Genomic DNA, 8,670 nt, shown 5'->3' on the forward strand with positions numbered 1-8,670 from the left:
CACACACACACACACACACACACACACAAATAATAAGCAACCAGGTCACAGACGAGGATGTTATCAGACCAAAATCACCAGAGTATGTACACTTTTGATCAAGGTCATTTGGATGTTTTTGGTTGTCATGATTTAAAAAGAGAAAACACAGGAGTTTTACATTAAATGGCTTCAACCAACCACTAACCCTGAGTGGAAACAAAGTTTTTGTATTATCATTCATATTTTCTAAATAAAGGACAAGAAAACAAAAATTCTGCTGGGGTATGTAAACTTTTGAGCACGACTGTACTTACCAGCCACTTATCAGGCTCCTCTCCCACCTCCCCTAAACTTACCATTACTAATAGCTGATAAAGTGTTTAGATAGATCAGCTCACTGAGAGATCAAGTTACAGTATCACATGGAAGTCTATAGTGCTGTATGGGGGAGAAGGCATTGCTAAAAATACTTGGAGAGAGAGAGAGAGAGAGAGAGAGAGAAATAGACTAAGCTAAAAGCTCTTAGGGGGAGATTTATCAAACTGGTGTAAAAAAGAATTGTCTTAGTTGCCCCTAGCAACCAATCAGATTCCACCTTTCATTCATCACAGGTCCTTTGGAAAATAAAAGGTGGAATCTGATTGGTTGCTAGGGGCAACTGAGACAATTCTATTTCTACACCAGTTTGATAAATCTCCCCCTTAGTGTTTTATTCAACCCCAGTGCTGAATACACAGCTTACACTGCTCATTTCTCCTCTATAACGTCCTCCACCAGACACACAAACACAGAAGAGCACGATCTCTTTTTCTGCATGTATGCATTGTATAGAAGACATAGTGGCAGCTAGTCGCCATATTCGAGCTCAGGAACAGGGCCGTTTCTAGGTAATTTTAACTACAGGGCGAATCTTGCTAAATGCGCCGCCAATGTCCGCAATGTAGATAATCTCCACAGCACGTAGCAGGTAGGGATCCCCCCAATAGTAAGCCCACCAGTATGTAGTATTCCCTCTTTAGGTAATCCCCCGTAAGTTAGCCCCCACCCCCTTAGGCATTTAGCCATAAACCCTGTAAGTAATCTCCCTGGTAGTTAAACATCCCCCCTATATATAGTAACCCATAATGTGGGAGACATGGCAGTTTAAGTAGTTAGTTAGCCCCCCAGCAGATAGCATCCCCATGGTAGGCACTCTCCCTGGTAGTTAGCCCCCTGCCTCTTTTAGACATCTTCTCTGTTAGTTAGCCCTACTCACCTGCTATGTAGGCATCCTCACTATGATTTAGCCCCCTCACCCCGATTTAGGCATCTACCCTATGTAGGACCCCCCCCCCCCCTCTTACCCCCTCTCATGCAGCCATCTCCCCTGTTATTTAAATCCCCCCTATGCAGCCATCCCCCTGTTAGATACCCCTCCATGCAGCCATCTCCCGTTAGATATCCCCCATGCAGCCATCTCCCCTGTTAGAGCCCCCCATGCAGCCATCTCCCCTGTTAGAGCCCCCCATGCAGCCATCTCCCCTGTTAGATCCCCCTATGCAGCCATCTCCCCTGTTAGATCCCCCCCATGCAGCCATCTCCCCTGTAAAATCCCCCCCATATGCAGCCATCTCCCCTGTTAGATCCCCCCCATGCAGCCATATCCCCTATTATTTAAATCCCCCATATGCAGCCATCTCCCCTGTTAGATACCCCCCATGCAGCCATCTTCCCTGTAAGATCCCCCCATGCAGCTGCAGTGTCCCAGAACAGCCCTTCTTATGCTCACACTTTTATTATAACCAGTTCTGTTCTGGAAAGCTATGGTCCACTGCAAACTGTGTGTATTGTGTTACCCTTTTCAGTATTCAGGTCTGCTATTCCATTCATTTATTGCATGTATATTCAGGTATCAGTGCCTAATGGTATTATGTCGCCTCCCAGTGTTCAAGTATGGTACTTCTCATGTATATTTCTCTGTATATGCCTAATGGTGTGATGATGCAATGGCTGGACGTCACGTGACTGTGCCCTGCTTCCATGGTAACTCCAATGGTCATCAAGCTTTTGGATGGGGTTACCATGTGACTTCCTGTTCTACCTCAGTCTATCTCCTATCCCATAGGGAATAGGTTGTGTGTTTGTCCTCTCTCCCTGCTAAGAGAGAGGCCTGCGTGTGCTCTGCTGCTCCAGTCCACTGGCTGTGTTCCTGTCTCAAGTCTCAAGATTCTCATTTGGGTGTCAATTCTTCAGTCATTCTTCAGTTCCTCTCATCATCATCTTCTCTAATCATCAACAGCAAGTATTTCATTCAAGTCTCACTCCCCCCAGCATCTCAACTTCAGTTTCACTACTACTCCCATCATTCAGCACGCTACTCTCACAGCCTATTGCAGCATCACTGTTGCTACTAGTTACCACCGCTACAATAAATATACAACTACCGTTGTTTCTGAACCTTGGCATTGGTGTGATAATTGGTGCCCTGACTAAGGACAACGAGGAATCGCATGCCCAGTATTCCCGCATGGTCAGGAGCCCGGTTTCCAGCTGTATCACCCTCGTGCCTACACCGTGACCACATTATCCTACAGCTGCCCCGGTTCCTGCCTGTTAACACCACCTATACTGTGGAGTGGCCCCTAGGGGCCAGGGCATCGCATTTGGCACCACGAACAGGATAACGATCGCATTGTGTGCCCCCAAGAGTGTGCCGAAACCTCAAAGAGACTTTCCCATATTACCATGGGTGTGATTGAAGTGCCTCGGGCCTTAGACTGTACACAAGATGGCCGCTATCTTCTTCAATTTCTAACTGCGCCATACCCCGGAGAGGAGGGGGTTAACCGCCATTCTGCCAAAGCGCGGGAATCGCCCGGCGCCATAGACTTTGCATTGACTGCTCCTGATTGGCTGCCTGCGCCAGATGACGTCACTGTTGCCGGGCAGATTGCTAGACCGGAATTTCAGCCTCTGCGCTCCGCCTCCTCCTCCGTGATACCGGAGCCGCCAGAAAGCAATTTTGCCCGCCTGCTAGCACTGCTCCCATCCTACAGCAACACCAGCTGGGGCGCTGCCCCGTCAGACGACGAAAGTCACAGCCGGGCCTACACTCCGGCCTCCGCTACTCAAGACGGGGAATCTACGCGATGGGGCCAGCATCTCGCTGAAACCGGACCGTTCCAGTGCCTCCGCCTTCTCTACCGGAGGATCCACGTCACCAGAGGGCGGTCCGTACGTAAGTGACCCCACTTTCTTGTTCCCCGTCCCGGGCCTCAAAGTAAAGGACTCTGCCAAGGCTCCAGTGTCCCCGGGTCTGTGGCGGCCTCCAGGGCGTGATTCGCCGCCCCTGCTGCAAGGGATGCTCGGGCGTGGGCCTAAGATTATACAGCTGATCAGGGACATTCAGCAGGCCCTCGCTGCCCTGCCGCCTGCCACTAAAGCTGCGACCGCCATGCCCACTGCGGCACCTGCAGCTCCCACTACAGCAGGGCAGTCCACAGCAGCTAACACTGCCTCTTCCACAGCCGTGGCTAAAGCCACCTGCTCGACCACCTCAGTGACATACCACGTGGCTTCCATCATTTCCCCCATCACCACAGTGACCCCTAGCGTTGTGGTCACCACTGCATCCAGCGATGCTTCTGCTCCGGGCCCTCCATGCTTCTATTATCCGTGGGAGAAGAAAAAGCAAAAGAAGGAGAAGGGGCCTAATGAGGTTCCTCCCGCCTCTTCACCATAATTCGCTATAGAAACCAAAGTCCTTAAACTGTTCCTGTTTTGCTGTTGTTCCTGTGTGATTAAAAAGTTCTATGCAACGTTCAAGGATCGTGCCTGGTCCTCCTGACCAAGTTTCCTTATTATACTTCAGCCATGTGCTGATGGACACTCATTGACCAAACTGTTCTCTAGTGCCTGTCCCAGAGTCTTTACATGGACGATGTTCTATATTGCCTAAAGAGACTCTACCAAACAGAGACACTTATCCAGTTCTTCCTAAAGCACTTTTCATGATTATGTGATTGTCAGAGGTTTATTATTGTATTTCATGATTGCACTTCAGTATTGCACCTCAGTAGTCAAAAGTCTATTTTCATGTCAGAGTCATATATATATATATATATATATATATATATATATATATATATACATATATATATATATTTTCCTACCTCTGAGTAAGCAGAAATGCCATTTAGACAGTCTCAGAGTAAAGTGTGTCTTTTGAAAAAGTATTTCTTCTCACAGTGTATGTTTTCATGTCAGAGTCAGACAGTTTCCTCCTCCTCTGAGTAAAGAAGTCAGCCTACATATTTATATCTATAGCCTCAGAGAAAGTGTATTTTCTAAGGAGTGTATTTTTCAGGAGAATCTTCTATTTTCTCCATGCATAGTATTATTATATCTACAGCTGGAAAGATTATTGGAGCCAGTTTTCTTCAGATGTCTTCAGAGTTATGTGAGCCAATCCTCCTCCAGACCTCGCAGTATTTGTTGTCTTTTGTATTTCCCTTCCTTTTGTTTCCAGTGTCTGTTCACCCCTGTCTTGTCCCTACACACCGTAGTTGCTACACATAGTCATACTTAACATTCACACTGGTTCATACATATTGCACCTTGGATACCTTTTCGTGTGTTTGGCCTATGGAGTGCTTGTGTGGTATGATTGAGTGGTGTGTATGAGGGTACCCAGATGTATGCTTGCTTTTGTTATTTTATTCTTTCTCTTCCAGGTGTCCAAGTCACTTCACACCAACACCCAAGGCAGTACACAGGTCTTCACAGTTTTCTTTCCAGTAGGGTAACTCATTGTCATTGGAAACCTACTGTCAAACTGACTGGAATATTGAGGGTCCCCCGCCAGCAGTTAAGTAGTCCTGACTTCCATGTCAGATGGTCCACGCACTAACTACCTGTAACCAGAGTACGTTAGGCACCCCTAGGTGAAGTCCTGCCACTAGGGTTTTCTTTCTCTTCATATTTCTCTTGTCACCTGTGCCTTGAGCGTGGGAAACACACATCTACATATTCACTCACACTAACAATTCTTCCTCTTGTCTTGTTGTCCTGGTCCTCTATGTTCATTCAGCCACATCTACCTCAGCTTGTGGTTCGCCGAGGTCGGCTCATTTCTAGTAGGGAGGTATGCAGTGTCCTAGAACAGCCCTTCTTATGCTCACACTTTTATTATAACCAGTTCTGTTCTGGAAAGCTATGGTCCACTGCAAACTGTGTGTATTGTGTTACCCTTTTCAGTATTCAGGTCTGCTATTCCATTCATTTATTGCATGTATATTCAGGTATCAGTGCCTAATGGTATTATGTCGCCTCCCAGTGTTCAAGTATGGTACTTCTCATGTATATTTCTCTGTATATGCCTAATGGTGTGATGATGCAATGGCTGGACGTCACGTGACTGTGCCCTGCTTCCATGGTAACTCCAATGGTCATCAAGCTTTTGGATGGGGTTACCATGTGACTTCCTGTTCTACCTCAGTCTATCTCCTATCCCATAGGGAATAGGTTGTGTGTTTGTCCTCTCTCCCTGCTAAGAGAGAGGCCTGCGTGTGCTCTGCTACTCCAGTCCACTGGCTGTGTTCCTGTCTCAAGTCTCAAGATTCTCATCTGGGTGTCGATTCTTCAGTTCCTCTCATCATCATCTTCTCTAATCATCAACAGCAAGTATTTCATTCAAGTCTCATTCCACCCAGCATCTCAACTTCAGTTTCACTACTACTCCCATCATTCAGCACGCTGTTCTCACAGCCTATTGCAGCATCACCCATTACTCTGCTTAATTCAAGATTGCCTTATTCCCGGTTGCATCCGGAGAGACTGTTGCTTCTAGTTACCACCGTTAATATGCAGCCATATCCCCTGTTAGATCCCCCCATATGCAGCCATATCCCCTGTTAGATCCCCCCCCCCCATGTAGGCATTGCCCAGGCTCTCTGTATAAAACAACAAGCAGTTATACTCACCTCAATGCACCACAGCAGGTCCTGCTTCCCGCGTCCTCTCTCCCGGATCTGAGCACAAGCACAGGAGTGATGTCACTCCTGTGCTGGAGATCTGGGGGGGGGGGGGAGAGAGCGGCCTCCGGCCACAAGCTGAGCAGAGCTGCGGGCGGGCGGCGCCACGGCAGCTGCGGAGGGGCAGATGATGGGGTAGGCGGTGGGACGGCCAGAGGGTCAGAGGACGGGGCGGGCGGGTGGGCGGCCGGGGGGGACACCAGCGCCCCCCTAGCTGTCGGCGCCCCGTGCGGTCGCCTGGCCCACCCGCCTATAGAAATGGCCCTGCTCAGGAACAACTGAAAATCAGAGTTAGAGTCCACAAAGGGGAAAACTGTTTTCCAATATAAAAGTTGTATAATTGCCCGAATTAGTGCTACTGATCATTTACACACAACAGCTTATTCTGAGAAATTAGCTGAAAGATTAAGTACATTTTAAAGGATCTGCTGCTAATCCCTTGGTTTCATATAACATAGAACACCTTCAGAGGTCTTATAGATTCCATGTCTTAACAAGTCAGATCTGTTCATCAGCCTGATGGGCATTTAATATTACATTAGAGATTTCAATGTTGTTGCAAAGCAATGTACAGTATACTGTATGTAAAATGTGGTTCCCTTGAGAAGACAAAAGCTCCCACAGTTGTCAATGATGTTACTCCCCCTGGGCAGTTATAGGAGATTCCATAATTCAGAGTTACTGTACGTCACGTGGGAGATAATTTTTTTGTTGTCTTTTATTTAGCTTCTTTTTTAACACTTTAAAAACTATTGGAAATATAATGGGGCCCATGAATTGCTAGATGCTGTAGATGTAGATATGTGCATCATAGGGGACAGAGAGGAGCTTATAAGAATGTTCATGGTCTGCATAAAGAATCAAATTGATCTTAAATTGTGAGATGTGCTGCTGTGGTAGCCAAAGGGCTACAAGATGGTAAAGCAGAGCTAACAGGTGTTATTCAGTTCAGGGAAGAAAAAGAGTGATGCACCTCACACCTATGGCTGATACTAGTACCTCTCGGCTGCATAAAAAACATCAGAATTCTGTATGTGAATTGATCAAGCCACACTGCCCCATGTACCTCGTGCAGGTATCTGATACACATGGGTCCCTACACTAAGTCCACACTGTGCCGGTCAGCGACTACTACCCCCGCAGGCGTGCACAGTCAGGGAAGGGAGGCCATGGAACGTAGAGAGGTATTGTATGAACATCACTAAAACATATATATATATATATATATATATGTATGTATATATATACACTCACCGGCCACTTTATTAGGTACACCATGCTAGTAATGGGTTGGACCTCCTTTTGCCTTCAGAACTGCCTCAATTCTTCGTGGCATAGATTCAACAAGGTGCTGGAAGCATTCCTCAGAGATTTTGGTCCATATTGACATGATGGCATCACACAGTTGCCGCAGATTTGTCGGCTGCACATCCATGATGCCAATCTCCCGTTCCACCACATCCCAAAGATGCTCTATTGGATTGAGATCTGGTGACTGTGGAGGCCATTTGAGTACAGTGAACTCATTGTCATGTTCAAGAAACCAGTCTGAGATGATTCTAGCTTTATGACATGGCGCATTATCCTGCTGAAAGTAGCCATCAGATGTTGGGTACATTGTGGTCATAAAGGGATGGACATGGTCAGCAACAATACTCAGGTAGGCTGTGGCGTTGCAACAATGCTCAATTGGTACCAAGGGGCCCAAAGAGTGCCAAGAAAATATTCCCCACACCATGACACCACCACCACCAGCCTGAACCGTTGATACAAGGCAGGATGGATCCATGCTTTCATGTTGTTGACGCCAAATTCTGACCCTACCATCCGAATGTCGCAGCAGAAATCGAGACTCATCAGACCAGGCAACGTTTTTCCAATCTTCTACTGTCCAATTTTGATGAGCTTGTGCAAATTATAGCCTCAGTTTCCTGTTCTTAGCGGAAAGGAGTGGCACCCGGTATGGTCTTCTGCTGCTGTAGCCCATCTGCCTCAAAGTTCGACGTATTGTGCGTTCAGAGATGCTCTTCTGCCTACCTTGGTTGTAACAGTTGGCTATTTGCGTCACTGTTGCCTTTCTATCAGCTCGAACCAGTCTGCCCATTCTCCTCTGACATCAACAAGGCATTTCCGCCCACAGAACTGCCGCTCACTGGATGTTTTTTCTTTTTCGGACCATTCTCTGTAAACCCTAGAGATGGTTGTGCGTGAAAATCCCAGTAGATCAGCAGTTTCTGAAATACTCAGACCAGCCCTTCTGGCACCAACAACCATGCCACGTTCAAAGGCACTCAAATCACCTTTCTTCCCCATACTGATAATCGGTTTGAACTGCAGGAGATTGTCTTGACCATGTCTACATGCCTAAATGCACTTAGTTGCCGCCATGTGATTGGCTGATTAGAAATTAAGTGGTAATGTGCAGTTGGACAGGTGTACCTAATAAAGTGGCCGGTGAGTGTGTGTGTATATATATATATATATATATATATATATATATATATATATATATATATATATAAGAAATGGCTGGTTGCTCAACGTCATTGTGTGGCTCAAAGGCTCAGGTGGGTGAACAATCTCTGGTCGCCAGACCTAGGCTCCCAATTCGATAGAAGAGGATATGAAGAGACGGCACTCTGGATTAAAGTGAAAAACAAAGTGGTTTATTCACCCA

This window comes from Dendropsophus ebraccatus, chromosome 10 (assembly GCF_027789765.1).
Source record: "Dendropsophus ebraccatus isolate aDenEbr1 chromosome 10, aDenEbr1.pat, whole genome shotgun sequence".
Classification (NCBI taxonomy): domain Eukaryota; kingdom Metazoa; phylum Chordata; class Amphibia; order Anura; family Hylidae; genus Dendropsophus; species Dendropsophus ebraccatus.